The 6,000-nt window shown below is 45.5% G+C and overlaps 1 long non-coding RNA gene across 1 annotated transcript; it reads left to right on the top strand.

The window, feature by feature from the left end:
- Positions 1–42: 42 nt before the first annotated feature.
- On the top strand, positions 43–4,792 carry LOC142502343 (uncharacterized). The gene is made up of 3 exons (XR_012803744.1): positions 43–626; positions 1,577–1,668; positions 2,775–4,792. It is a non-coding gene; the product is annotated as an uncharacterized LOC142502343 (long non-coding RNA).
- The last annotated feature ends 1,208 nt before the right edge of the window (positions 4,793–6,000 follow it).

The raw sequence follows: 6,000 nt of genomic DNA, 5'->3' as shown, positions 1-6,000 counted from the left end.
GATTTCAGGTTCTACTGAAACTTGCTCGGATCTATGGATTGGTTGACAGCCCTGAGGATGGTGCAGTGGAGTATGACTGCTGTGGTCCAGGACAGCTGTTGGTCTGAGGTTCTTGATGTCATCTGGTTCCCCACGCAGGCTGTTGGGTGTACAATCCAAGCTTGGGTTGTTCCTGTTGATCTTTATCTCTTTAGTCTGAATCTTGACGTGTAAATGTTCTTTGGCTCACAGAGCTCTGTGGTTGGTTCTGGTTCATTCCGAGCTGAGATTGGTGGCTACCATCTCAAAAATTGTTTGAGTTATCTGCAGCTATTATGTGTGTTGCCAAGTACGCGTGATCTTGTTGCACAACCCCGGATAGGTTGAGTCCCTCGCGCTTCGGCTGTGGTCAGTCTAAGCATAAAAGATTCTGTGTGTCCATAAATGTCTCCATTCCCAATCCATGTGGGTGCATTAAGTTCTGTACTGGTTTCTTTCAATCTCTTACACAGGCCATAAACCTACTCCCGGCAAACACCCGTATCTGTGAGATCCAGATCTTTCTGGAGAAAGTGCTTGAGGAAAACGCTCAGAGGAAAAGGTTCAACCAGATTCTCAAGAACCTGCTTCATGCCGAGTTCCTGAGGGTAGGTTCCCAGCGATCCAAAGTATTCCTGGCTCTTCTGGTATAACGGGGGGTGAAGGCTGAAGAAAGCCGTAGGTGTACTCCCAAAAATCAGGAGCTCCGCCACTGGTGCTCTGGAATCCCAAAACGAATTGAGGTATAACTGGATGTGCAAAAAGTAGGATGTGGCGCTCCAGCGGAGGTGGTAATCGGAGTACATTTATTGTAAGAGGGTCCCATTAAAATAATTTACTTTATTTGATTGCCAAGGCCACTGGAGCACCGGTTCCTACTTTCCACACATCCACATAACAACAGGAGAGAAGCCATAAGGCACCTTGCATCCCATTCAAATGAATGAGGATTGACACCATTTAGTAAACGGGGCCCTAAATCTTCCTCACAACTTCATAACATGAAGTCTTGTTTTAGAGCAGCTTTTTTTTTTTTTAGTAACCTTTTCAGTATTTCCTGTACAGCGTATGGGATCCCCTGTTTGGCTTCTATGTTCTGACCCAGGCGGGTGTTCTATCCTTCTGTCCAGCTGGCACAAGGGCATGAGAAATGTCTTCGTGACTGCAGCAGTTAACGGTGCAATCCCTGTTAGAGCAGGATAAAAAGAAGGCTGCCCTGGCACGAAAAAAATTGAATACTTCCAAGTCCAAGGATTAAAAAAGATTGTTGCCCTGTTACACACACACACTCACACGCACACTCTCCCTCCCTCACCGACAGGCGCTGCTGGGCTTGGAACGCTGTGTTTTTATTTGGGGAGAGGGGGTTCATTTACTCCAGGGGTGGCCAACTCCAGTCCTCAGGGGCCACCAACAGGTCAGGCTTTCAAGATATCCCTGCTTCAGCACAGGTGGTGCAGTCAAAAGCTGACCTGTTGGTGGCCCTTGAGGACTGGAGTTGGCCGCCCCTGTGTTAGAGGTTTTGTGGTAAGCGCTGCTCTGCGTTTGCATCCGTCAGGTGCAGGAAGAGCGGATCTCGCACCAGCAGGTGAAATGCGTTATCACGGAGGAGAAGGTTTGCAGCGTGTGCAAGAAGAAGATTGGAAACAGGTGGGTGTGTTATCCCTGCGTTCTGCATACAGAGCTCCGCTAGGGGGCACCGCACATATACCCTGGGGGCTCTGCAGTTGGAGGGGGTTTGTTGCAAACATGGAGCAGTGTCCTTTTTCTGATTAAAATGCCCCCACAACTGTCCCCTCTGCTTGGGACGAAAGATTTTCAAAAGTGCCAGAAAGGGAGAAAATGAAACCTCTGTGGTATGTTAGTTTTCCATCTGTTGTCCACGTTATTTCTTTGCTTACAAAATGTTTTACCAGGAGGGAGACCCCAAGATATAAATCTGGTTCTGGCAATTGGGCACTTTGGTCCCGTTTGTGCACGGACCCATTAAAGAGGCGATCTAATCCCCAATCCCCAGGACATACGTGAAAACGAGCGGTAACGCTATGTATTACATCCTAGTAAAACATTGTATAAATAAAATAAAGTGGCACTTAAAAAAAAAAAAAATGATATAAGCCAGTGGAGAAGGGGGAGGGGGGGGGAGAGAGGAGGGAAGGGGGAGGGGGGAGAGAAAAACGGCAATGATCCAAATGGAAAAATACTCGGTAGGTCAGATGAAAAATAGGCTTTTATTGGATCCAAACAGAACGGACAAATATAATATATGACGCCTTTGATTACCTGTATTGAATATTAATTACTTAAGCTGCTGGTCGATTCGTCGTCCCAGGGTTCACTAAATGGCGCTTTCAGTTTCAATCAATCCTCAGTCGGTGCGACTCAGCAGCTACAATGTATCCTGATATTATTAAGGTAACGTTTATTGTTACAGTTTGCAGCTCAAACTGCTGGGAACATTGGCAACAAATTATCACAAACAGGAAAATGTTACACAGATCTTGCACTGCTGGGGAGGTGGGGAAAAACCTGCTATAGAAATCAAAGAATGCGCAGTGTATTAAAACTCATAAAAATGGCATTAAGAGTAAAATTAAAAAATAATAATATAACTATTTACTATAGACATGATTTTTTTTTTTTTTTTTAACACACACACAGGATATTGCTTGGATTGCTCCTTAAATTAAACAAAGTAAAAATACACACATGTTTTATCTTGTACTTACACGCGTGTGATCTCCCTCCCACCGCAGTGCCTTTGCGCGTTATCCCAACGCTGTGGTGGTGCATTATTTCTGCTCTAAGGATGTCGGCTCTGTGGACACCTGAACACGTGTCAGAGTTGTGAAGAGACTTCCCGCCGGGCTCACCGCCACCAGGTGCTGGGGCCGCTGCAGACACCTTTTCTGGTGTGCCGTCCCGTGTGTGCCGGTACGATTTGGCTACGCTGGAATCGGGGCTTCTAACTCCGGATTCTCTTGCACTTTGAGGCTGTCCCCGTGGGTATCACTGTTACAGGATCACGCCTCCTCGACTCTGTTCTGGAGAGGCCTGCACCGCACGTACACTTGGGAATCAACCCTACATGAATCTATAGTGATGGAGAGTATCACAAGGACTGAGTCTTGTGGGATTTGCAGGGTCAGAGGTCCCTGCAGTGTAATATAGGGACGGAAGGCGGAGGCGGTGTTGGCGAAGGAACCTCTGCACGACGTGGCCTCACAAAACAAAGCTAGCTGCTGCCGGGTCCATGCAAGATGTCAATCATTTCACTTTATACTGTGTGTACAGAACTTATATTGTGTGTGTGTATGTATATACCAATGGTGGGCAACTCCAGTCCTCAAGATCTCCTCTTTCCCCAACCCCCCCCCCCCCCCCAAGGTCATGTTTTCATGATATCCCTGCTTCAGCACAGGTGTCTCAATCATTGGCTCAGTCTTTGATTGCATCCCGTGCTAAAGCAGGGATATCCTGAAAACATGACCTGTTTGTGGCCCTTGAGGACTAGAGTTGCCCACCCCTGTGTTAACCTGTTAATTGCTGGAGCAATTAAATGGCATACGCAATGTGGCTCGTAGCGCATATTTCAGTCTCCCTCATCACATGAGCCAATAGGAAACTGTGACAGGTGACATTGCAGCTTCCGATTTTGCAGCGTAACATGGACGATTTACACCGCCATCTTGTTTTTCCTGGAGGGGGTGAAACTGGCACTACCTGAACAGGTATGTGTCTCTGGAACCAGGGGGTCCCCTGATGCTGAAATAGCAAACATTAAGAGGGGGGGGGGGGCTGCTTCTTTACTGGCATGCTGTGTTTGGAGGGCGTCTGATGTAGCCTTTGTTTTAGAATGTAGGATATATTTAATATGCAGTGACTGCGCATCACAGAGCATGTCACAGATTCCCTACTATGGTCACTGCATTGAAGGACTGTGTCAGGTTACACAGTCAAGGGGCGGCCAACTTCAGTCCTCGAGAGCCACCAACAGGTCAGGTTTTCAGGATATCCCAGCTTAAGCACAGGTGGCTCAAACAGCGACAGCTGAAGCATCGACTGATTGAGCCACCTATGCTGAAGGAGGTATATCCCGAAAACCTAACCTGTGGGGGAGGGAGGAAGGGAGATTAAGGACTAGAGTTGAGAACCCCTAGTCTAGGGGGTTAGAGACTATAAAAGCATATGCACTGCCCCTTTGATATGGTCTTAACACAAATTGTCACCCTATAATTATTCATACGACAGAACATACCAGTTGCATTCCTTACAGAGGAATGAACGAAGCAGCGATTCCACTGGCGCAGTGACTGAGGGGCCCAGTTAGGCAGCCATTTTCTACACCCTGAAACATGTCTGGAAATATTATACAAATAGACACAAGCGCTGGGAGATTTCTCAATGGAGAATTTGACCCAGAAAAAAAAAAGGAAAGTAATTTCTAAATGAATTATGTGCGTGTGTGTGTATATAATATGGTTTGAGGGGGTGGGGTTGGGGGAGGGTTGCAGTGGGACAGCAATTTTGTAGCCTCTTCACTGCCTGCAACGCATTGCTTTCTAGCAGTGGAAGTGTTAATCTTGAGTGGGCATCTCTTACAAGCCTTTTTCTGCCCCGAGCTTGCAGGATTTCACCAGGGTGTGAAATAAACGACTTTCTTTTATACGTTAACCACACTTACAAAAGGCGCCCACTTGAAATCTGTGTGAGAGGAGCAGCGTCTGGGCTGCCCAACTCGTACACGTAAAAATAAAGTCTTCAAGGTATGAAACGTCTCTGGTTTTATTTAGTTGGTTATTAAAAAAAAACACGATGTTCTGTGTCGGTAACAGACCTGGCTGGGGTAACGGTGCGTGTAGCACCAGCGTGAGGCTGCAACTGATTTAATTTTTTTTTTTATATTGGGTTCATCTTCCTGGTTTTATTACTTTTTATTATCAGACAAGTTTCAAGGTGGGGAAATGTAAAGAAAAGAGTACAGCTGACTCCCTTCTTGTCACAAAGTTCTAGAGCGAGGTTTCACAATCGCTATACAATGTTGCATGTTTACTTTCTGTAGGGTGGCATTTTTTGTCCCCTATTCTGAAAAACCCTATTTCTTCAACCCAGGAAAATCGAAAGGGTGGAAATGACAAGCTTGTGTTCAGACTTTCCAACAGAGAGCAGCTGAAAATCGGTTTTCTTACACTCTGTGTGTTATATGTAATAAGTAGATCATTAAATGAAGGTTTCAAAGTACACAAAAAAAAATAACCGTACTTGCTAAACAGGTACAGACGGAGGGCGTGAGGGTGAATCATAGCCCGGTAGCCTTAGATGTCCTTCCAGTTTTTAATCAAACGGGCAGTGGAGATTGGACAAGATGTAACACGCTTCTGTTATTCTGAACCAAACCTGTATTAGTTCGCCCTCTCGCCCTCGTCCACTGTATCTTATCTCCTTCAGTGCTGGAGAGTGTGCAGTGCATTGGCAGTCCTGCCCCAGGCCTGCTCTAAACCAGACTGACCGGATACATAGGCAGATTGCAACATTTGCTTCGAGTTAAAACATGTACAGAATATAGCATTTTGCTGTCCTTCACCTGCTCGATCGTGGCAGCAGACATTCTAGGCTGGTGTTGGTGGGTGTTTAGGTCACTTCAAGCACGAAATAATTTTTTATAACTCATATATATATATATATATATATATATATAATGTATGTGTGTTAACTTTTGATATATATCATTTATATTTAGAATAGCGCTACACAGTTTGCACTTTTTTATATGTCACGACATACAGAACATTTATTGCATGAATGTTAACACAACGGGCGTAGTAGAGTGGTTAAGGTGTTGCCGATGCATGCAAACACAATTTGTTTCATTCCAGGTACTCCCTATGATCGGTCGGTCTGATAGAAATTGGCATTACTCGTTATTTCTAACACGCCAACATATTCCGCTGCGCTGTACAATGGGTAGCGAAGATTAGTACA

Source organism: Ascaphus truei, chromosome 9 (genome assembly GCF_040206685.1).
Source record: "Ascaphus truei isolate aAscTru1 chromosome 9, aAscTru1.hap1, whole genome shotgun sequence".
Classification (NCBI taxonomy): Eukaryota; Metazoa; Chordata; class Amphibia; order Anura; family Ascaphidae; genus Ascaphus; species Ascaphus truei.
This window is presented reverse-complemented; position numbering and strand designations above follow the sequence as displayed.